Here is a 24,686-nt window from a genome sequence, read left to right on the forward strand (position 1 = left end):
ACATCACTGGTGCGTCTCACTCAGCAGGTGAACAAGGACCACATCACTGGTGCGTCTCACCCAGCAGGTGAACAAGGACCATATCACTGGTGCGTCTCACCCAGCAGGTGAACAAGGACCATATCACTGGTGTGTCTCACCCAGCAGGTGAACAAGGGCCACATCACTGGTGCGTCTCACCCAGCAGGTGAACAAGGACCACATCACTGGTGCGTCTCACTCAGCAGGTGAACAAGGACCACATCACTGGTGCGTCTCACCCAGCAGGTGAACAAGGACCATATCACTGGTGTGTCTCACCCAGCAGGTGAACAAGGACCACATCACTGGTGCGTCTCACCCAGCGGGTGAACAAGGGCCACATCACTGGTGCGTCTCACCCAGCGGGTGAACAAGGGCCACATCACTGTGTGTCTCACCCAGCGGGAGAACAAGGGCCACATCACTAGTGCGTCTCACTCAGTGATGACCGCTGCATATTCTCATAAGTTCTTGGTTTCCTTTTCAACTTTTGAAACAAAAATTTATTGAAGTTTTGTTTTCTCCATAACCGTTCTAGGATTTAGTAACTTAAAAATGACTATAGAGGGCTGGGTGGTGGCAGCACATGCCTTTACTCTCAGCACTTGGGAGGAAGAGGCAGGCGGATCTCTCTGAGTTCTAGGCTAGCCTGGTCAAGTAATTAGTACTCACAATGCTCAGGTTGGTTAGACCAGATCAGCTATTGAGGACTGATAGGTTTTTAAAATTCTATTTTCATTAATTGTTTATTATTTTCATAGAGGCTGTGTGTGCGCCTGGAGCTGGAATTACAGCTGCTTCTTAGCTGCCTGGCGCAGGTGCTGGGGACTGAACTCAGGTCCTCTGGAAGATGGACATGCACTTAACACCTAAGCATCTCAAGCCCAACAGCAGCACTTTTTTGAGACAGAGTCCGTCTACTCCTGGCTGTCCTGGAACTCGCTATGTAGACAAAGCTGGCCTCGAACTTTCAGAGGTCCCCTTGCCTCTGCCACCCCAGTGCTGAGGTTTAAGGTGTGTGCCAACACACCAGGTTTACAGTCAGTCAGTCATTTATCAAGGAATAATAAATAAATATGCATAATAGGTTCAGGTGAATCTTTATATGTTTGAGGCCAGCCTGGTCTACACAGTGAGTTCTAGGCCAGCCAGGGCTACATAGTGAGATCTTGTCTTGAAAACAAAATAAAACAGAGTAACTGTAATCCCAGCCCTCAGGAGGCTGGGGACAGAGGATCCTTCGTTACAGAAGAGCCTGGGCTTCAAAAACTTCAAAAACTAAAATAAAGTTATTTGTATGTATGTGAATGATGACAGTAAATTGCAGGGCTAGGAAGAGGAGCTTCCTGAGTATTACAGAATGCCTTTTATTCTCCCTTTAATTAGAAAGGAAGGGTTGTGAAACTCATTCTTTCCCATTTTGCCTCGGCTACCAGAAATCCAGGAAGCGTTAACTAACTGCAATAACTGTCCTACTAACTGGGTCTTGGGAAAATGTTTCTTCTTTTGTTTCATGTGGCTCACAGTCATCTTTATTTTTTTAATTTGTATTGGAAATAAATGGTTATTAAAAAAACAACCTTAAGTTCCTTTTTTGGATCATCACAGAGAGAGGCAGGAAGGGTGGGACAGGGCAGTGATGCAGCAGCACTTGCTTCAGAACATTTTCCTGGCACGTAGAGGAGCTCCTTGCAAGAAAATATTGAGGAAGGTGTGTTAAATTGGACAAGTGATAGAAACCGTTGGTGCAGACCCCCATGAGCCTTTGGGTATTGTTGGGAAGGTCTTGGTGAGTGTATGTTGGCGGGGGAGGGTGTTCCTGTGGTTTTCTTCCCCCTGCTAAGTTTGAGGTCATGTCACTATATAACCCAGACTCCCCTTTTGATCACTCCCTGGCACCACCTCAACCAATTTGGGGGTGGAGGTTGTTAGGAGAATGAGCTAAATAAAGCTTGTGTGTTCACAGGTCTGGTGCATCGCAGGCAGCTCAGCAGAATGCATGGTGGGTAGGATGGTAAATTCCTTGTCTGTCAGGCCCTTGAGGAGAACAGCATGGGCTCATAGCAGAGCATCCAAATGAGACCCACCCTCCTGCGTGCACAGGCACGGGCTCTTCACCGATGCGCAGAACTGAGCTCTCCCTAGAGACCTGCTGCTCGTCAGGGTAAAAGTTTACCTCATGCTGTTTGTAGACAGCCATATTGTTTTTAACATTCATGTTAGCAGCTACACCAGCTTGTTTGGGGAAGAACCTCTTGAGAAGATGTGTGGCATTGTGTATGAGAGCTTTTCTGGAAAAGTCTGACCAGATTCTCAAACATCTTATTTAAAAAGAGTTAAGCACTGCTGCTCTGAAAATGACTGTCTGAATTTCTTCCTGGCATTCTAAAATATATTAACCCTCTCCCAAGCCTTCTGTCAACAGAAGGGACAGAGAGACACTTGGATAGGATAGCTAAGAACTAGGAGACATGGTGCTGGAAGGCCCCGGACTGTGCCTGCTGTTGCCCACAAGCCCTTAAGCTCCAGTGTGGTCTGACATCTTCTCCGCAGAGAGCTGAGTGACCTGGATGCCCTCTTGCCCTTACTTTTCACCACTGTGTCCGTGGAGGAAAGGCTTGCTCTCCAGCTGTACTTGGGGAGAAAGGATTAGGAGCCATTGCAGTCAGACTTGTTTTCTTGCAAAGCAAATGCGATTGTTCTCCGTGGCCCAGCTAGGGTCTGGACAGGAAGTCGGCCTGGCCTTGCCCTGCCTTACTGGCTTCTCAAGCCCACAGTGGCAGCAGCACTTTGTGAATCAGAAATGGGAGCATTATTCTCTGGTTACCACCAGGGAATGCTTTTCCTGAATGGTTTCTGTGGGTGTGAGTAGCTCTGAAGGAAGCATGCCTGAGACAGAGACAGTAGCTACTTACATTCTACTCCTTTGGTCAGACATCATTGAAGACCTACTGTGTGCAGGTAGGATTCACGGTCTTATGAGAGAAGGCAGGTCTGTGGGAAGACACTACATAAGCTATAGAGAGTAAGCAAGCCCATCCGAGGGCTCCCAGAGGGGCACAATTAATTCAGCAAAGAGCACCTGTGGGGGTGGCTGCCCTCACTAACAGGAGGCCGCTGAGTGAGTGTTAAAGGGAGGATGTGGCTTCTGCAGTCTCCTGTGAGCCTTCCCATTATGGAAGTGTGCAATTTTACCTTGTTATTAGTATGCACATAATATTTCATGCTGCCGCCTTTCTGCTTAGCATTCCACTGCTGATTTCTACTTAGCAACTAGGCCAAAGTATTTATCATTTTTAAAAGCTAAATAGCATTTTTGCCTTGTTGATGTACCCTCATTGCATAGCCAGCCTCTCGTTTGTTGGGGAAAGCAGTTTTTCTCGACTATGTATCCTTGTTGGCTCTTCCTCTCCCCCTTTCTTTCCTTAGTAATCTGTGGCTGGGATAAAGTTATGAGTGGCTTAATTTTTTCCCTATTTATTATGGAAAATTCCAAGCACACATACAAAGAAAATGACGATTATAATGATCCTCACATGTTAATCACTGAGACTCAATAATAATCAGTTCATGGTTATTATCACACCAAAAATAAACTAGTTGTAACTCTTCTTTTTTTATGCTACTAAAAATGGCACCGGAGCCCTCATCCCACTAAGCTTCCGCTGAGGTATCTCCAGTCTATCATAATTGGTTCCTAATAGGAAATACCTAGTCATCCAAATGAAAGCTGACAGTTTCCCAGTGTCCCTTTGGTCACTCTCATGAGGCCAAATTGCTTTTTGTTCCAGGGAAGTTTTTGCTTGGCCTGTCAGTTAGTGGTTGGGGATGTTTTTATCAAGAAAGGATCTGCCTGCCTCAGGGCCTGGCCTCCAAAGGAATGGAGAGGAGGAAGAGAGGCTCTGCTCTGTCCCCCCCGCGGGAAACCTGGCTGTGCCACCCTTTCCACACACCAGCCCGAACTGACAGTGTGTGCGGGTAAAGCAATGTCAGGCTCTCCCCTTGAGCTCACCCCATTAGAGCAAGCAGCACCATGCTGTCATTTTCAGCACCAAGAAAGGCTACATGGGTATTAAATTTCTTTTTCTAAAGTAAAAATTTCAGAATGCTAGGAAAATGCCTACTCCCTACTGTATTTGGTCATTCTGTTTGCATGTTTCCCTTGGCAAGCTTTGTTCTGTATTGCTCAAGGTGACCCAGTTAGAGCTACTGTTTAAAATCACACTGGCCTCAGTAAGTTACACAACCTGTGCGGGATTAAGTCTACCAGCTTGGCCTATTGTACAAGGGAGTGCATGGAGTCTCTTAATATTTAAAGATGGTCACATTTAAGTATAATCTCCCCTGTTTGTTCTGTGTTGATGTCTCTGGGTTTTCAGTGGTGATGGCTAGGAACAGCCATCTCAGACTGAGTCTCAGTTTGGGCCACTTGGATAAGCAGCAGTTAGCCAGGGTCCTGGGTGATGCCCTCTGGGCAAGGAGTGTTAGCAGGGAGGCTGGTCAGGAGGAAATAGCTTTGAGAGACTGGAGTCAGTACATTCAATAAAAAAGTTTGCTTGTGCTCAGGCTGGCCTAGGGCCTGTGCCTTGCAGTTTCTTTTCTTTCTTCTTTCTTTTCTTCAAGAAAAAAAATATTCTATCAATGCATAAAAATCAACAAAACATTTTAACTTTGTAAGAAGAAGGTACTGCTTCCAATATCCTAAATAAGTGGTATAAATTAGTTTTTCTTCCCCCTCCATCTGCCTTGCTATTTCTGATGGAAAAACTAAATGACTGCTTTTTCACCTGAGGCCCTAGGTCACTGCCAAATGTGTATATTGTGCACCCTCCACACAGTGCTAGCCTTTCCTTTCCATACAAGTTTGCCACTTTATTTCTTGTTCTTTTGTAATGTAATACCACTTTTTAGAAAACTTTTATTTTTCTTTCATTTTATAACAGGTTTTCCCAGGAGTGGTGGTGCATGTCTTTATAGCGCTGGGAAGGCAAAAACAGGTGGATCTCTAGATTGGAGGGTAGGCTGATCTAGACAGCTAGCTAGTTCAGGTCAGTCAAAGCTACATGGTAAGACTGTGTGTCAGAAACAAACAAACAAAACCCAAAACCTCCCCCAGAACAAAAAGAAAGCAACAAAAGATTGCCTCTAAATGAAAAACTTCTACACATTCATTATTTTCACCCCACCCCCACCTCGTTTCTCTGCCAGGCACTTTCCATATACATTCTTTTAAAAGTTTGTTTAGCCTTTTTTTTTCTTTTTTTGAGACAGGGTTTCTCTGTGTAGCCATGGCTGTCCTAGACTTGCTTTATAGACCAGGCTGACCTGAAAATTAGAGAGAGCCACCTGCCTCTGCTTCCCAAGTGCTGGGATTAAAGGTGTACACCACTACGGCCCAGTTTAGACTGTGCTTTCTTTACATCATGACATAATATTTCTCTGTGGTTTTTTAATAGCTACTTATAAAGTCTATAATATCCAATTAAGTCACTATATCATAATTTACTTAACTATCTGTTGGAGAAGCTTTTAAAATATATTTATTTATTATTTTATGTGTACATGTATGTGCTAAAGAGTACGTGTAGGAACTACATGAGTGCAGATGCCCACAGAGGCCAGAAGAGGGCTTGGAGTCCCTGGGCCTGGAGTTGCAGATGGCCGTGAGCCACCTGGTATGGGTGCTGAGAACCAAGCCAAGGTCTTCTGCAAGAGCAGCAAGTACTCTTAACCACTGAGCCATTCTCTTCAACTCCTGTTTGAGAAATTTTAAGAATTTTAAATAATACTACATTGATTGTGTTCCTGGTAGTTTTTTCTTTTCAATGGGTTTATATTAAAATATTTAATTTGCTCACTTATTTAAAGTATGCAGCTAAGTGAGTTTTCGTATATCCTGAGTTGTACATTCATTACTATGGTCTGTGAGGACATTTCATCATTCCATAGCCGCTAGCACCCACTCCCCACTTTTCCCGACTTTCACGTCCTTGGCAGTTGGTGACTTGCTTTCTGCCTCTGGAGATCTACCTGTGGCTACAAAATTACAAAGGAAGCAGAGGGCAGTGGTGCGTGAATGCCAGCACTCAGGTGGATAAAGTGCTCATGGAGGGCAGAAGGGGAATGGAAGCTAGAGGCCCCTGGAATTAGAGCTATGCGTGGTTGGTTGTGAGCCGTCTGATGTGGGTGCTCAGGACGGAGTCCTTTGCTATGAGTGAGTGGTTGTGAGCCATCCGATGTGGGTGCTCAGGACGGAGTACTTTGCTATGAGTGAGTGGTTGTGAGCCATCTGATGTGGGTGCTCAGGACTGAGTTCTCTGCAAGAGTGAAAGTGATTTTAACTGCTGAGCCGTCTCTCAACCCCATTCTAGCCATTTTTGTGGCATTAAGCAAATTTATATTTTGTGCAACAGTCACCACGTGTCTACATAACTCCTTTGTCTTTCTGAACTTACAGTCTCCTCCTTTTTTTTTCTCCCCTAGTTCCTGGCAACTAGCATTCTCCTTTTCCTCTGTGTGTCTGACAACCCAGGTTGTCACACACTATTTGTCCTTTGGTGACTGGTTCATTTCACTTAGCATAATGTCCTCAAGGTTCATTTGTGCTGGTCTTCTGTGCCAGTCTCTGAGTGCTGGGATTACAGGTGTGCACCTCTGCACTGGCTTCCATGTCTCTTTGGTGCTGAGTGAGCTTCTTCTGTATGGGGGTACCATATTTGTTTCTGTTCTGCCCATGTTATGGACATCTGGGTTTATACTTTCTAGCAGTTGTGACTAATGCAACTGTCTTAGAGTTACTATTGCTGTGATGAATGAAACACTGTAACCAAAAACAAGATGGGGAAGAAAGAGTTTATTTGGCTTATGCTTCCACATTAGTGTTCATAATCAAAGGAAGCCAGGACAGGAACTCAAGCAGGATAGGAACCCAGAGGCAGGAGCTGATGCCAGAGATCATGGAGGAGGAGTGCTGCTTACTAGCTTACTCCCATGGCTTCCTCAGCCTGCTTTCCTATAGTACCCAGGGCCACCTGCCCAGGGATGGCACCACCCACAATGGGCTGAACCTTCCCCCATCAATCGCTAATTAAGATAATGCCCTACAGCAGTATCATATAGAGGCATTTTCTCAATTGATGTTTTCTTTTCTCAGAGGACTCTAGCCTGTGTTAAGCAGACATAAAATTAGGCACCCTGAACACTGCTGAGCAAGTTTATGTATAGAAAATGCCTTCATTTCCCTTGGGTGCGTCATTAAAAGTAAAATTGCAGAATTGTGCACAGCGTGTGTGTGTGTGTGTGTGTGTGTGTGTGTGTGTGTGTTTCTATTTTTGAGTCTTAAAGATATTATTAGGGGGAAAAAGACCCTTTTTTGCTTCAAAAAGTTTATGTATTAATTTTTAAAAACAAAAACAACCCACCTTCTTTTCAGGCATATCTCTTGATACTTGTTGCGCAGATTGTTTTTCCAGAATTGTGAAATAGATGTTACCTTAACAAAACATAACGTGGTTTACTATGATATTCTGGGAATTGGGCAGTATTCTGTTCAAGATACATACTAATTTCAATGTACATGTTTAATTTCACTGTTTTGACTTGGATGTTCTTTACTATTGACTTTCCGTCCTCTGTAGGTGAGGCCTTCGAATGAATAATGTTTGAACTAATGTCTGAATCTTACCTGGTTGGGTTGCTTTTGATGACACCACAGGTGCCTTTGAGTACTGCAAATGCTGTGACAATGGCACAGAGCTTTTCTGGACCCAGTTCTGAAGAGCAGCTCTTTGTAGGAGTTTGAGCACTTTGACACTAGTGAGCACAAATGAGCCCTAGTAACTTCTGGAAGGCTTTCTCCTGGCTTGGAATTTCATAATGGTTCTTTGAGGCAGAAAGTAAATCTTCCTTTTCAGTTTTGTTCGTGGTGATGCCGGTGGCCCCTGGCTGCCTCTTAGAGTTGGTTGGTCCCTGGCCAGCAGAGCACAGTTAAGGCTTCTTTGCCTGCTCCCTAGGTGGGAGTCTGGGCAGCTACCCTGCTCTTCCACTGGAGGCTACACTGAAAGCCTTGGAGATATCAAGGCCGTTTTCTCTTGAATTCATCTTTCATCAAGTCCAGTCCCTAAATACACATAAGATGTGGCTCATAGGTACTCAGTTGCCGGGCACTTGTCTATGACACTCAGTGCTTTGGCTTTAGTTTCAAACACCCCTGCCCAGGTCAACTTGCATTCATAACATCTCTAATAGTCCAAAAGTTAAAGGCTCGATGGTGGCGTGCTTGACTGGCTGGTGTTGATCCCCAGCACTGTCTCTCACACACACACAACATAATTATGGTTCATATTTATTGCACCCTACTGCATCTTTTGTCTCATGTTTGTCTCACTAGTTCACTTAGTATACTCTGAGGAGGTCTTCCCATGTTGCCACTTTTCAGTGACTAAACTGAGTTGGCGAGGGTCTGAAATGTGCCCTGCAGCACAGTGGGCCCAGCTGCTTCCTGGTCTACCAGATTCAAAACCATGCCCTCGCCCAGTGTTTGTCCTTCACTCAGCAGCTGGGATAACCTGCCCCTGCTTCTGTCCTGTGTGAAAGGAACAAAAGTATTCTCACGAGACCTTTGTCCCTCTCCCTTTGGCTATCAGGAATATCAAGCTGGAGAAGAGAAGGCCTCCTTTGCTACCTAGAGGAAGAATTGGCACTTAGGAAGAGATTTCACACAGCTCTGATAACTTGTCAGACCACTTTGCAGAAAATGAGCCAAGACACAATGGGCAAGCTCACACCGTGATAAGAACGGCTTCGCTGGGCGTGTCTTCTGCTCTTTATTTAAACCCAAGCCTGTGTCAGGACTGCGCAGGTGCGCAAGAGGGGGCGTCCCTGGACCTCTTGTGGGTTCTTCTTCCCAGTGTGGCCACACTGAATAAATCTCCTTTATCTGCTTTTCACTATTACTTATCTCTACAATTGCCTATTGAGGGTCACTGGAGGAACCTGGCTTGATAGAGCTGCAGGGGCCCAGCTCTGACCCTAACTCTAGTTAAACACTTCCTGCTCACAGTCCTACTGTTCCCAGAGTGACTTGTCACAGGCACTCCTATTGAAAAGCCCCAGACTGCAGAAAGTGAAAGGACTCTCTTATAAGTTGGCCCTCACTCTTCGCCTCCCTGACAGCTCTGCTCCCACCCACCAACCCCTCACCCTCCCACCTGCCCCACACCTTTTGTCTTCCCAGTTCCTGCTCTTCCACCTTTATATGTATCTCCTCTGTCATCACTGCTAAGCGTTCCTCATCTTTTGGACTGCTGGTGTACTTTTGTGCTCACCCCATGCTAACACTTGTCTTTGGTGTCCTAGCTCTCTGCTTGCGGGTCTGTGATCTGGCTAAACTCCTTGAGGTCAAGGGCTCCACCTTGCTATTCCCATCACAGCCTAACAGTGCCTGGCAGGGAGAGGCCTCTCTGTTGGTTTGTTATGTGGTGTTGGGATGAACCCGGGGCCTTCTGGATGTCGGGCAAGCACTCTAACACTGGGCTGCACTAACTAGCCCTTTAGCTCATGTTTCAGACTTAAACTAGAAAGTCTCTGTGTGGCCTTTCATGTTTTCCTTCCCCAAGGAATAGTAGTACTCCTAGTCCCTGAACAGAGACTCTGATTAGAGTAGCTGGTGTCTTCTCTTAGAGAACTGGTGCCCACTGGGCACACGGGTGAGGTGTATAGACCCAAGAGGCACGCCGAGGGAGAAGCTGGTAGCCAAACAGCCTGCAGGGGAAAGAGAAGAAGTGGAAAAGATGTCTGGGATGTTCCCCACTCCCACACCAAGGTTTAAGCCAGAGCTCTGCCTGAGCACTGGTCCCATAGGACTGGTATTTTCTCAGTCAACAGGAGACAGCAGCCTATTTGGCTGGGACAAGCCATCAACCTTCTCCCTGTCTGCTGGTTTCTTCCCCTGGTGGTTGTGGTGCTGGCCACAGTATGTTTCCATCCTAGCCCTCCCTAGTTCCTTTCTGTACTCATTTACTCTACGAATAACACATTCTATTAAGTACAAAGAAAGGAGCACATCAGGCTAGTGACTCTGCACCTGGAGAACACACCCCACACGCATTTTAAATCTGCGGATTCCCCTTAAGGGGATTCCAGTTAAAAAAGAACTTGGGTCAGCAGCCTTGGGCCTGTGTGGCTAACAAGCTCCTGCTTTCTCTGTTGTTGGGCTGGCCTGAAGGGCTGCTTTGTTTGGGGTAGGGGAGGATGTGATGCCCTAATGAGGCCCTGTGGAATCCTGGCTCGCACACAGCAGCCTGCGGGGTGGAACTCTCCAGGCAGGAGAGCAAGTTAGTGAGTTTGTGGGTTTGTCAGGCTTTAGAGAACGCAGAGCAGTGCTAAAAGGGTGAAAACTAACTGGAGTATTGTATTCTGGGTTGGATTCAGCACAAAAACACAGAGCAGAGGCTGCAGAAATCTGAGTAGTATCTGGAGTTTAGCTAATAGTGCTACGCTGTGTTCACGTCTGAAGTTTTGACAGATGCACAGTGGTTATATAACACGCTAATGTGGGAGGAAACTGAGATGGAAACTCGGGACTGCTGGGGTAACTTTTCAGTAAATCCAAAATTACTTTAAAATAGACGTTATTAATAAAGAAGAAAGGACAAGCTCAGCCCAGCATGCCCTTTGGCACCTCTTACCCTTGGCCTTGAGCCCTCACCTACAGAATCAGGAAGGCCGCCGTGGGCCAGCGCTCCAGGCAGCCGGCTTCTTTGCCACTGCTGTTCTTTGTTTGGAGGCAGGTTAGGTTACAAGACCGGGGCCACCAGGAGGATGTGGGTCATGTGGTTACAGGAAGCTCCTACCTTCTGCTGTGCACCAAGGGACTAGTGGCTTCTTAAGCTTTGCTTTCTTCACTTGTTAGAAACTGCAAACCTGACGGGAAAGGGCAGGGAGAGTAAAACAGCTGATGTTTGTGGAAGAGCTGGTAAGGGAGCTGAGGATGAGCCCAGTGCTCTCACCCTTGCTCAGCATGGCTTGGCCCCTGGGTTCCATCCCTGTGGCCACACTGGAGGTTGTGTGCTTGGTAAGCAGCAATTTTCATCCTCTTTTCTGCTCTGCTATTTAAAGTGAGTGTGGCTGCCTGGGGGTGGGGGTGGGGGTGTGTCTAGCTCTAAGGACTAGCAACAACACTGTACCCTCCTCCAAGAGCCAGGAAGTACAGCTCTTTTTCCTAGCTGGTTCAAAATCCTCTAGGAGTTTAAATATTTAGATTCATTCAATAAATTTGTGCTGTTGTTGCTCCTTCCCCCTAAAGATGAAATGAGCCAAGTTTTGAGGCGTCTTCCTGCTAAGGGAGCTCTTTATGTCTTCCACCATGAGCCCTGCTGGCTCAGAAACCCAGAGATATGTATGAAAGGGCTAAGGGAGTCTGAAAGCTCCTGTGCTTGAAGCTGGTGAGCTGTTCTCCTCTAGGTGGCAGTGGTGATACACGAGTGCTGCAGAAGGTCTAGAGGGAACGGTGCTGGCGGGGGAACCCTTTCAGATCACAATAGTAACACAAGCATTCGCCCATAGTTTGCCTGTAGAGGAGCAGTTCTTTGGGAGTCGAGGCTCCGGCAGGTGTTTTCTCTGTAGTATTTAGCTTCCCTTCAGACACCTGTGTGAAATAAATCTGTTGTTACTGTATTTTACAGATGTGGGAAAAGTCTGGTGACTACCCTGGGGTATCCCAGTCATGGGAAGAGCCAAGGCAGCAGAGTCTGAGTTCACTGCTATCCAACGTTGCCACTGCAATGCACAAATGAAGTGCGTTTCATATGCCCTGAACTCTACTGAGTGCCTGCCACCCAGGAACCTCTGCAGAAGTTGCAATCAACATTTCACTTTAAAGGGCCCTGGCGGTACAAGGCGAGCCTCTTTTTTATGCAGGAGAGGTGGGTGGGGAGGGAATGTGAGACAGGCTCTAAGTAGCCCAAGCAGATCCTCAACTTGTGATCCTCCTGCCTCAGCCTCCCAGTGCTGGAATTATAGATATGCATGTGCCACCATGTCCAGCAAGGTCAGCCACTTAAAGACACTCAGCTTTGGGCTGGAGAGATGGCTCAGTAGTTAACAGTGCTGCCTGCTCTTTCAAAGGTCCTGAGTTCAATTCCCAGCAACCACATGGTGGCTCACAACCATCTATAATGTGATCTAATGCCCTCTTCTGGTCTGCAGGTATACATGCAGACAGAACACTGAATACATAATAATAAATAAATAAATCTTAAAAAAAAAAAAAGACACTCAACTTCAAGTCTAGCTAGGGGGCAGAGAATGTACACATGGCTCATGAGATAGTAAAAATGGTAGAACTTCTTCAAACACAGAATTGCCTGGAAAGCTCCATGGCTGTCCCTCAAGGTGCTATGGTCCATCGGAAGGCATCTGATGAGGAGGGGGCTCCCTATTGGCTAGGCTGGAGCAAAGCCCTGGGTCAGAGGTGAGCCTCGGATCCTCATGTAGTTGCTGCTTTCACCTCCAGCAGAGATTCTGCTGTTCTGTGGGGGAATAGAGCTCAGCTGAGCCCTCTGATTTGCGTGTTCTCGTGGTGTGGTTGTGTTTTGTGAAGTCTGTGCAGGCAAAGGTGCTTGTTCACTCATGCTCATTCATTTGTCTGTTCAGCAAATGGAAACGCTAGCCAAGACAGTTAAGGAAGAAAAGGAAACAGAAGACATCCAAAGGGAAAGAGAGAATTAAATGCTAGGTTCACAGATGTAGGAAGGCTCAGAAGCCCTGCCATGGCAGCCATGGATGCACAGAAGGTGGAGTGTGCTCTTCTCAAAGCGGCTTTCTGTGAGCAAGGTGTTAATGAGTTTCTAATGAGTCCTTCAGAGCGGTCCATCGCACCCATGGGAGTGGGGCCTTTCCTGTCATCTCTGTCAGAGCCCGAGGATGGCAGGGAGAGAATACCGTGCAGGTTGACAATTGGAGGAAGATAAATTGTGAGGAGCTGAAGCCCAGCCTACAAATCTCTATTCTTGGGGGAGAGCAGGATGTTCCAGCAGTGGGGGGTTCTTTACAATCACATGAGTCTGCAGGAGGACTTTTAACCAACTCTGGCCATTCAAAAATGCTTTAACAATGAACTTGTTTGCTTTGAGGCAGGGTTTCTATGTATAACGACACTGGCTATCTTGGACTTGCTTTGTAGACCAGGCTGGCCTCGAGCTCACAGAGATCCGATTCCCGAGTGCTGGGATTAAAGGCGTGCACCACCATGCCAAACTAACAGTGAACTTTTATATCTCAAGAAAAGGCTGAAAATTTTTTGAATTGTTGTAGCTAGTAAATTGGATGTTATTCTGTCACATATTTTTAAACTGTACATTTGTTTATTTGTGGGACATGGCAGAGGATAACTTGTAAGAGTCTGTTCTCTCTTAGCATGTGGGTCTTATGGATCAAATTTAGGTCTTCAAGCTTGGTAGCAAGCACTTTTACCCAATGAGCCATCTTGCCAACCCAACCCTCTCTCTCCCCGTCCCCTCCCCCTGCCCCCCCCCACACTTTTTTTTTTTCTGGCTTTTTGAGAAAGAGTTTCTCTGTGTAACAGAGCCCTGGCTGTCCTGGATTATCTTTGTAGACTGGACTGGCCTTGAACTCACAGAGATCCCCCTGCCTCTGCCTCCTGAGTGCTGGGATTAAAGACATGGCCTCTGGCACATATATTTAAGAAAAGTACAGCGCCAAGTATTTCCCTCCCTCTGCCAGCAGCATCATTGTTCTTATACCCCAAGATTTATTTGATTATTAATGTTTTTCCAATAAAGAATAAAATAATTGTGTGTGTGTGTGTGTGTGTGTGTGAGAGAGAGAGAGAGAGAGAGAGAGAGAGAGAGAGAGAGAGAGAGAGAGAGAGAGAGAACATGGCATGTGTATACCACACTGTGCATGTAGAGGTCAGAGGACAGTTTTCAGGAGGTGGTTTTCTCCTGCCATCTTGTTGAAGCAGAGATTCTCTTGTTTCTGTCATGGTGAATACTCCAGACTAGCTGGCTTGCAGGCTTTGAGCTTCTGGCAGTTCTGTCTCTACCTCCTGTCCCACTGTAGGAACACTAGCTCTGAAATGCTACTTTGTGGGGGTGCTGGGGGATTGTATACTGTGAACTGCAAAATATTGCTTTAAGAAGCCAGATATGGTGTATGCAGAAATATCCAAGGGGCCGTGGGAAGGAGGGTTGCTGGAGCTGGAGGTCATGCGCTTGGTAAGCAGGAATTTTCTGTATAAAGGCATGAGTGTGCATTCCTTGAAGATTTCCATCAGTAGCTTTGAGGGCAGGAGGGTGCTGTGGACTAGCAACAGTACCGCCATTCCTACCTCTTGCCCACTTCAAGGGCCAGGAAGTACCGCTCTTTTTCCTAGCTGGTTCTAAACACTCTACGGGCTTAAATATTTAGATTCATTTTTTGAAATGTGCAGTTGCTGCTCCTTCACCTTACAGATGAACCAAGCCAAGTTTAGGGGCTTCTTCCTCCAAAGAAGCTCTTTATGGAGTTGCCTGGATATGCCTGGACAGCATATCAAGACTGTCTCATATCTCCAGACAAACCAACAACACAGACGCATACATAGACATACACTTCTGAAAGAAATGAAAGACAACAAGTAAATGAACAATTTTTATTAAGCAGATTGGAAGATATTAATGCTGGGTGGCTGGAGAGATGGGCTAGTGGTTAAGAGCACTCACTGGCTGCTCTCCCAGAGGACCTGGGTCCAGTTCCCAACATCCACATAGCACAACTGTCTGTGACTCCAGTTCGAGGGGATATAACACTCTCACACAGACATACATGTAGGAAAACCACCAATGCACACAAAATTAAATAAAAAGATATTAATACTGTCCAAAATTATCTATAAAGGTAGTGAGATCTCTATCAAAATGCCACTCGCATTTTTTGCAAATGTAAAAAAAAAAAGAAAGAAAGAAAGAAAAAGAAAAAGAAAAAGCCAGCAAAACTAATGTAAAATTCCCTTTAACTCTGAAGGAACCCGAATGTAGCCAGAACAGCCTGAAAAAGAACATAGTTGGAAGATGCACATTTCCTGATTTCAAAATTACTATAAAACTAAGAGAATCAAAATAGCATAGCTCTGACCTAAAGGCTGACATGCAGACCTATGAGGGAGTAAAGCAAGGAGTCCAGAAACAAGCCCTCTAATACATGGTCAATATATTTTCAACAAGGTACCAAAATCCTTTAGTGGGAGAAGAATCAAGATTTTTACTAATGGTGCTGGGGGAAAAATGGATACACACACAGTAATAAAGTTGGGCCTTTATCTTACACCATATACAGAAATTAACTCCAGATAGATCAAATCCCTAAGCAAGAGAGTATAAACTGTAAATCTTAGAAGAAAACAGGAGAAAAATCATATCGACTTAACAAGTATTTATTGGATATCACATCAAAAATACAAGCAACAAAAGAAAAAATAATGTGCCTTTTTCAAAATGAAAACATTTTTGATTGAGTGTTGTGATGTACAAATTATATAATCCTAGCACTCAGGTAGGAGCTAGGGGATCCTGAGTTCTAGGCCCTATACAGTGAGATCCTCTCCCAGGAAACAAAAACAACCCTTTTATATGCTAAAGAGGATTTTCAAGAGAGTGAAAAGCCAACTACAAAGTTGGAATTATTTGCAAGGAGTATATCTGACGGTGAATTAATGCTGAGTCTATGTAAAGAAACTCCAAAACCAAACCACAGGAAAAAAATCAAACTTAAAAAAAAAAAAAGAAGAAGAAGAAGAAGAAGAAGAAGAAGAGCAAGAGCTTTAATAGATGCTTCTCCAAAGATGATGCACAAATGGCTGGTAACTGTGTGTTTACGTGAGCAGATGTTCAGCATCAGCAGTCGCCAGGGAGATGCAAATCTAAACACAAGATTCTACTCTACATTTGCTAGGCCAGGATTACATGATTGATCTCAGATCTGCTTCAGAGGCCTGGATATTTACTCTATGGTGTCCCATCTGGAAACAAAACCCAAGTTTAGATGTGGTGGTGTTTATCTTAGACGAATGCTGAGGCTGCCCCACACTTCCTTCGTTTATGAGAGAGGGCCCACCACCACCTTTTAAACAAAAGTTTCCTATAACCCACACATCTACTGTGCTAGTTTTCTTGTCCACTTGGCACAAGCTGGAGCCATCTGAGGGGGGGGGGACTTACAGGTTGATGCATTTCTTGACTAATGATCAGTGAGGAAGGGCCAGCTCTCTGTGGTGGTACCACACTTGGGCAGGGGGTCCTGGGTATAGGAAAGCAGGCCATAAGGAACAAACCACCAATCAGAGCTCTTGCATGGCTTCTGCTCCAGTTCCTGCATATAGGTCCTGATGTCCCTCGGTGATAGAGTGGCCTGAAAGGTATAAGCTGAAAACAACCTTTTCCTCCCCAGGTTGTTTTTGGTCCCACTGTGTTTTATCACAGCAATAGAAACCTTACCAAGACATGTATAGCTACTCAAATGATAGACATATGGCCTAAGATAAATGGTATAAGTAGGATGTGACCTTATTTTTTGCTTTTTTACCTAGTATTAGAATTTGCACACCCAAATCAAAGCTGTGCTTGCAAGCAGTGAAAGCACGGTTGTAAGGATATATAGCTAGTTCCTAAAACATTTTCACAGCTGCATTCACTGGGCTAAAAAGAGTAATTGCTTTAGTTATTACTTATTTTTTCCAAAAAGAATATCTCTTAACCTTCTTTTTTCTTAAATTTTTTTTTATGTGCTTTGGTGTTTTGCCAGCATGTATGTCTATGGGTGTCAGATCTTGGAATTACAGACAGTTGTGAGCTGCCATGTGGGTGCTGGGAATTGAACCAGTGTCCTCTGGAAGAGCAGTCAGTGCGCTTAACCACTGAGCCATCTCTCCAGCCCTCACCCCCTTTTTTCATTGTGCTTGGTACCAATAGACCCTTTATCACCAGACAAAACAGAGTTACTCACAAGTAGTGAGACTCTACCCTTCTTTTTTTTCTTTTTCTTTCTTTTTGTTTTTGTTTTGTTTGTTTGGTTTTTGATTTTTGTTTTTCAACACAGGGTTTCTCTGTGTAGCATTGGCTGTGCTGGACTCACTCTGTAGACCAGGCTGACCTTGGAATCACAATTCCTGCCTCTGCCTCCCAAGCACTGGGATTAAAGGTGTGTGCCACCACCACGCAGCCTTGACTCTGCCCTTCTGATGGTAGAATCACATGAGAGCTGGAAGCAGTCTTAACCAGGGTCCACAGAAGGCACGAGTGTGGCAGGCACAGAGGCAGGCAGTGTTGCATCCTTGTGATAAGATGAGGAATGATGAAAAAGCGCTTTAGCCTCAGTAAGATTAAGAGCCAGATGGGCCCCGGGTGGTGCCCGGCCTGTGCTGCTCTACCCATGCCGTGTATGTAGGAAAGAGGGTTGGAGGGCAAGAAGCAAGAGCTTTGGCCTGTCAAGGGAATCAGAGCCTTGTAGGAAGGCAGCTGGGGCAGCGAGTAGCAAGCTGGTAAAGACAGGCAGAGTTGGCGCCAGAAAGAGTGGTATGAGGGCCCATCATTTTGAGCTAGGGAAGTGGACAGTGAGGGTGGAGGCTGTGGAGAGGTAGAGGGCTCAAGGCTCAATCCCAGTGGAGCTCTGGGTAACCCTTAGAGGCGGGGTAAGATCAGTTCACAAAGCCTCCCCATAGTGGACTGAACGTGCAGTCCCAGCTCCTCCTACTGCTCTGGCTAACTCTGAACACCCCTTGGGGTGCTTTGCCAGAAGAGGCGTCCCAGTACCTCACTCTGGGATCACACACAGAAGAGGCTGCTCTTGAAGCAGGGGAATTTGGCTGTGAGCCTGCACTTTGGCCCTCCCAGGGCAGCCAGGCCAGGAGAGAGGCCACCCGGGCAGGGCGCTTCAGTGCTTCCCAGAACTTGGGCTGTACTCACCAAGGCTGCGCTTTGGTGAAGCCACAAGGGACACAAACTTGGGAGGCTTTGTAGGGAAATACTAAATTAGTGCAACATTATTTCTAAGTTTGGTTTAACAGCAGAATCCATTACCTTATACTTACCCTCTTCATCCTCTAACGATACCAGCAAGGGTTCATGGCCTTGCAGCTCATGCTAAGGCCATGCATTTATTTCTGTTCCTGGGGTTTGAGGTTTCCAGCTAATGATGCTCACTTTGATTATAAGGAACTAACCCAAAAAGAATACTTTGTAAATTCCTACATTGTTGGAAAGCCACACCTGCTGAAGCCAGAGGAGGGAATCAAGGCCCACAAAGCAGCTCAATCAGTTCTTATTTTTCTTTTCATAAAAGAATTTCCATCAAATGGGAACAAAGTTGGATCTGATTGATTCTGGGATTGAGGCCGCTCAGTGTGCCCTCCCTTATTTAGTCTGGTCTCCAGGCTAGAGGAGAGCAAAAGTTCGTTTCTTCTGACACCTAAATTGTCAAATCCTAAAAGAAAGCTTGGTACAGTGGTAGAAATGCGGTGCTCCAGGGAGCAATGGGCAAATCCTTCGTCCTAGCCGTGAGTTGGGACGGATAAAGACTAATAGAACAGTGACCGTGGCTGCCAGATGTTGAACTTCATGAGGTTATGCTAGTGTCCAGGAGCTGGAATGAACAGAACGAAGCAGTCAGATGCATAGTCGACCCTATCACCCTACTGTTGTTGCCATAGCATCTGCTTCATTCAGAACAGACTACAACCAGCCTGGCGTTGGACCTTGGCCAGGATTCCCTCAAGCCTTAACCCTGACAGCAGTGCTCGTAGTCCCTGGAGCATGGTTTTCTTGCCTACCCACCCCGCCCATGCTTGCAGTCCTAAGGCAACCCTGCTGAGAGGAGCTCACAGTGGCTTTCTTGGCTGCCATATCTACGCTTGGATGCTAAATATACAGACTTCAGAGGCGCCAGCACTAGAAGGCAAAAGAGCACTGGTTTAGCGTTTTGCATTTAGCGACATTCTTTTGGTGAGTCTGGAGAAGAAAACAGCCAAATTATCTCCCCAGTCAGCAAGTGTGGGCAGTAGCCCAGATTTATCAGAACAAAGAAATAGCATTCAGGGTGCTCCAGGCCAAGCTGGAGAAAGAAGAAAATGGGGGTTTGGTGGGTAGGAAGCTCATTGGGTAATGGGTCAATAATATGCACTGAACTTTCTGGATTACTGTTACTATCAGTGAGGCAGGAATAGCGTCTATGAAGCAAATATTCCACACAGCCATTGTGCCTCCTGCTGCAGCTTCGGGACATTGCTTGTGAATGTTTACCCTAGATGTTCCATTTACATTGACGAGTCAAGGGGACAAACTTTTATTTCTTAGCCCTGTTTTATGGGTTATCATTTTACACGGCCTCAGTTTATACACTTCCCTGAAAAGGAAGGAAACCGAGCCAGAAGATTCACAAAGTACCAGACTGTGGACTTTCTACAACTTGACGGCAAAGTAAAGCTACGTGGTCCAAATGCCATTTTCTGAAGATTATCAAGAGCCTGAGATGTGCCACATACCATTTTGAAAGCTAAGAAGACACCCACAGTGTCAGCTGGGGTGCTAACAGAGGATGCCATACACGCTGGGTGGTTTGACACCTGTACCCTAGCGCCAAGGAGCTTTGGAGGAGGATATGTATGTCCCTCATCACACAGTGACAGTCTCTGCATACAGGGCAGTGAGACTGCACTTCTAAAGGAAAGTGCCAGATCTGCTTCTCACTGCCCAGCTCTAGGGCATCAGCAGAGGATGCAGCCTCCAACAGTGGTCCTTAACCTCGGCCATGCGTTTGCAGTACCGTGAGTTTCACAGAATGGTGCTTCAGAAAGGCCGAGTGCCTCCATCAATCAGATCAGAATCCCTGGGTATATGTGTTCTAGGCATTCCCCAGAAAGGTCATGAGTGTAAACAGTGCTGAGGACTACTAACTTAGAGGAGACAGTGTCAGTCTAGGCTTCATCAGATACGTGTTGTGTAGCTCCCAGCTGCTAGACTTTAGTGATGAGGTGATGTTACAGTCTAGGGGTCTTCATTGGGTTCGTTTTCTCTGCCAGAGAAGTAAGAAGCAGGAAAAATCTGAAGTGTAACAGGTAGCAGCAGAGAAATCTCTAGTACCGCAGAGAGAATCAGTGTTTAAAGGAAGATGCTTATTGTGGGTGAGGAAACACAGAAATGCCACACACAGAGCAAAAGACCCTCTGCAAAGCAGAGAAGGGACTTGGAAAGTGAAAAATTCAGTCTCTTCTTGAGGATGGGTTTTGGGTTTTGTTTTTTTGTTTTTTGTTTTTTGTTTTTAAGCTTCAAAAGAGTTTTCCTCCCCTACTTTAGGGTTGGTCAGTTTGAAGAAAAACAGGATGGTTGATTGGGCTGCAACTGTTGTGTGACAAGGCCTGATCTGGCTTGAACTTGTCGAGCCAGTCTGTCAGCTGGGGGCTTGCTAGTGATACCCAAAAGCTGCCAGGTTTTTATCTCAAGTCAAGAGGGTGAGGGAGAAGCTGGCCATCTTGGGAGTTCACCTGTACTACCTAGCCATGCCCCTCTCCCTCTCCGACTGCTTACCAGGGAGTCTGTCCAACTCCTGGTCTTTCATTAGGAAGAGGTGAAAGAGATGTAGTCCCTACCATCGTGGGGGCTCTCAGCCCAGACAAAAAGGCATCAAGTGACCTCAGGTCTAGTTCTGATCCTGAGCCCGTTTCTTCCCTGAGTCTTATGTTCCCTGTCAACAGACCCCAGTGATCTTCACTTCTCTGCTCTCGTCAACCAGAGAATCCATTGATCTATCTATACCTTTTCTTCTTCTTTTGGGTAATTTAAAATGTGTGTATGTATGTGCGTGTGTGTGTGTGTGTGTGTATGTATTTGGGTATGAATATGTGTATCTGAGTGCTAATGCCCATGGAACGTGTGTGTGTGTGTGTGTGTGTGTGTGTGTGTGTGTGTGTGTGTGTGTGTGTATGTGTATGTATTTGGGTATGAATATGTGTATCTGAGTGCAAATGCCCATGGAACATGTGTGTGTGTGTGTGTGTGTGTGTGTGTGTGTGTGTGTGTGTATGTATTTGGGTATGAATATGTGTATCTGAGTGCAAATGCTCATGGAGCATAGAAAAGGGTGTTGGATCTCCTGAAGTGGGAGTGGGAGTTGTGAGCTTCCTGACCAAACTTAGATCCTCTGGAAGAGCAGCAGGTGCTCTGTCTTAGTCAGTGTTCTATGTTGTGAAAAGGCACCATGACCAAGACAACTCTTACTTTTACTTTTGGGGCGGGGTGTTGAGACAGGGTCTCTCTGTGTAGCCTTGGCTGTCCTGGACTCTCTTTGTAAACCAAGCTGGCCTGGAATCCAGTGAGATCCACCTGCCTCTGCCTCCCAAGTTCTGGGATTAAAGGCGTGTGCCACCACCGCCTGGCCAAGGCAACTCTTAGTAAAGAAAGTGTTTACTTGGGGTCTTGCTCACAATTCAGAGGGCTAGTCCATCAGCAGCAGTGGAGAGCACGAGGGCATGAGTGTTGCTGGAGCAGTAGTTGAGAGGTACGTTCTGACCACAGGTGGGGGGAGGGGGGAGAAGGGACAGGGGGAGGGGAGAGAGGAGAGAGGGAGAAGGGGGAGGGCGAGTGCTAAAAGCCCACCCCAGTGACACACTTCCTCCAATAAGGTCATAAATCGTAAACTCAGAGATCCAACTCCCTCTGCCTCCTGAGTGCTGGGACTGAAGGTGGTGTGCTCCACCACTGCCCAGCTTAGATGATTCTTTTTTTTTTTTTTTTTTTTTGGTTTGGTTTTGGTTTTGTTTTGTTTTGTTTTGGGTTTTCAAGACAGGGTTTCTCTATGTAGCCTTGGCTGTCCTGGACTCATTTTGTAGACCAGGCTGGCCTCGAACTCACAGCGATCCGCCTGCCTCTGCCTCCCCAGTGCTGGGATTAAAGACGTGTGCCACCACGCCTGGCTAGATGATTCTTTTAAAGTTGTTTTTATGTGTGTAATAGACTTTACCATTCTAGCCATTTTTGAGCATCCAGTTCTGTAGCACACAGTACATTCCCATTGCTGTGTGACCATCACCGCCATCCGTCTCAAAAGCTCTTTCATCTTCCCAAACAGGAACCCTGTACTTATTGAACATGGCTCCCCCTCCTTCCTCAGTCCCTAGCAACCCCCTGCCTTCTGACTCTGATTGTGACTACCCTAGGTCCCTCACAGGAGTGGGGTTTGTCCTTTGAACCTGGCTGCTTTCACTCAGAACACTGGCTTCAAGGTTTTCTGATGTTGTAGCAGGTAGCAAAATTTCCTTCCTCTGTGAGGTCAACTAGTCCATTGTGTGTAGATTTTGTTTCTCCATTAGCCTGTAGGCAGCTTTCACCCTTAGCACACTGTGGACAGTCCCACTGTGAGCATGAGTGTACCTGTGCCCAAAACAGAATTTATGGATTTTTTGTTTAGTTTTTTTGGGGATCCACAATACTGTTTCTATAATATCTGTACAATTTTACATTCTCAATTGAGAAGAAGGGCTTCCAGCTTCTTCACATCTTACCAACACTTATTATTTAGTATTAAAAATAATAGCCAGGATGGAGAGATGACCCAGTTGTTGTTGAGAGCTCTGGCTGCCCACCCGGAGGACCAGAGTTCAGTTCCCAGCACCCACACAGCTAACAACCATCTGTAACTTGAGTTGTAGGGGATCCAGCGCCCTCTTCTGGCCTCCACAGGCACCGCATGCATGTGGTACACAGACATGCAGGCAAAGCACCCAGAAACAAATCTATTCCTCTACCCTGTGAGTATGTGATGATAGCTCATTGTGGGGTTAGTTGTTGTTGTTGTTGTGTTAGGGACTAAACCTAGAGCCTTACAAATGCCAGGCAAGCATCTTACGACTGAACTATATCTCCAGTCAAATGTACACAGCCCAGAATAGTCCCTGGCTCACAACTTAGTTGCCTCATCCTCATCAGTGTTTACCACAATTGACTTATAGCAGTTTTGATCTGTCTGTATTTCCCTAATGTAAGTATATTTGATCATATATTTCTTATATAATCATTGTATAATATTATATAGTAATACATATTGGGGAAAATGCCAATTTGGGTTCTCTGCCCATTTTTCTTTGTTGTTGTGTTTAAGATTCTAAAGCTCAGGCTGGCTTCAAAGTTGTGGTCCTCCTGCCTCAGCCTCTTTAGGCTTACAGGCTTAGACCATCATGTCTGGCAACCTTCCTCTCTCATTCACTCATATATATATTAGACAGTTACATTTTATCATATGCATGTTTTTCAAAGACTTTGTTCCATTCTGTAGGCTGCCTTTTTCTTCTGTTGTTTATGTCTGTAATGCATGGTGGGGGCAGGGGTGATGGTGCTGAGATCAAAGGCAGGGCCTGTGGAACGTAGTTACCTGCCACTCAGCTCTGCCCCTGAGCTACATCTCCAGCCCCAGAAGTTTTCAATTTTAATTAGTCGAGTGTCTATGTTTTTTCACAATGGTTGTTTATGTATTAGTGTTAGGACCATGAAATCATTGTCAAATCATGTGTCAGGGAGCTTTCTCCTGCTTTCTTCTAATAGGCTTATAGTTTTCAACACTTGTGTTCACATCTTTAATACATTTAGAGTTAGTATGGTATATGAAAAGTGTACAATTTTTTGCATATGGAAAGCCATTTAAAAAGCAATTATTTTGCCTCCATGTGTGTCTGTACCATGTGCTTACCTCATACCCAGGGAAGCCAGAGGAGGCTGTCTGATCCCCTGGAACTGGAATTACAGATGGCTATAATCTGCCATGGGGGTGTTGGGAATGGAACACTGGAAAAGCAGCCAGTGCTCTTAACCACCCTCCCTCCAGCCCCGAGGATGCGTTTTTCAATACCAGGATCATCCTTTCTCCATTAAAGGATCAGAAGGTTGTTACATGTCAGGGGCTCAACACCACGTATTTCAGTTAGCAAGCTTTGCATACTTGTGACAGTAGTGTCAGTTCAAGGTCAGCTGGCTTGTCCTTCGGTGGGAAATATGTGGGTGAGCAAACGGCTCCCTATGGCATCCAGGAAGCAGAGAGTCCCCAGATCCTCTTCTAGACCATGTTCCTCATTACCTAACTTCCTTTTACACAGCCCAGCCTCCCGCAGGTGCCATTTCCTCCCAGTAGCGCCAGAGACTTTCAACCAGGCTCTTAGCCTTTGATTTTTCTAGGGTGGGGGCCTGGGGGATGAGTAAGACCCAACTGTGGCACCATACCTGTAGCAGCTTACTGAATCGCCCCTTCTTCTTTTTTATCTTCTGAGGTGCAATTTTAATTACTGCAGTTGATTTTTCATATTTATAACAGCAGACATCTATAGAGGACAAGCTGTATGCTGGGTTTTGGTCTAAGGGTTTGCACATATTAAACAATTTGATTTCTCTGATGCTGTGGTTTTAGCTAGGTTTGGTACCTTTAGGTTAATTAACTTGCCCAAAGTCATACAACTGGTAAGTGATGGAGCCTGTATTCCAGCTTGGTGGGTTGGCTCTGGAATCTGAGCTTTCGTGGCTCAGACCGTCAAGCTGTAGGATTTGGAGACCAGACAACCCTGATCCTTGGGCTGTGTGCTCCCTGACGTTGTCCTGTGAAAGCAGTAGTCCCAGGGGTGCTGGTTCTAGTTT

General features: G+C 45.8%; 1 protein-coding gene across 4 annotated transcripts in view; it reads left to right on the top strand.

Annotated features, from left to right (window-relative positions):
* TOM1L2 (target of myb1 like 2 membrane trafficking protein) overlaps positions 1 to 24,686 on the top strand; it is a 128,010-nt gene that overhangs the window by 46,906 nt on the left and 56,418 nt on the right. The gene's annotated exons all lie outside the window — the stretch shown is intronic.

The sequence above is a fragment of the Acomys minous genome (assembly GCF_964271855.1).
Source record: "Acomys minous genome assembly, chromosome: 16".
Classification (NCBI taxonomy): Eukaryota; Metazoa; Chordata; class Mammalia; order Rodentia; family Muridae; genus Acomys; species Acomys minous.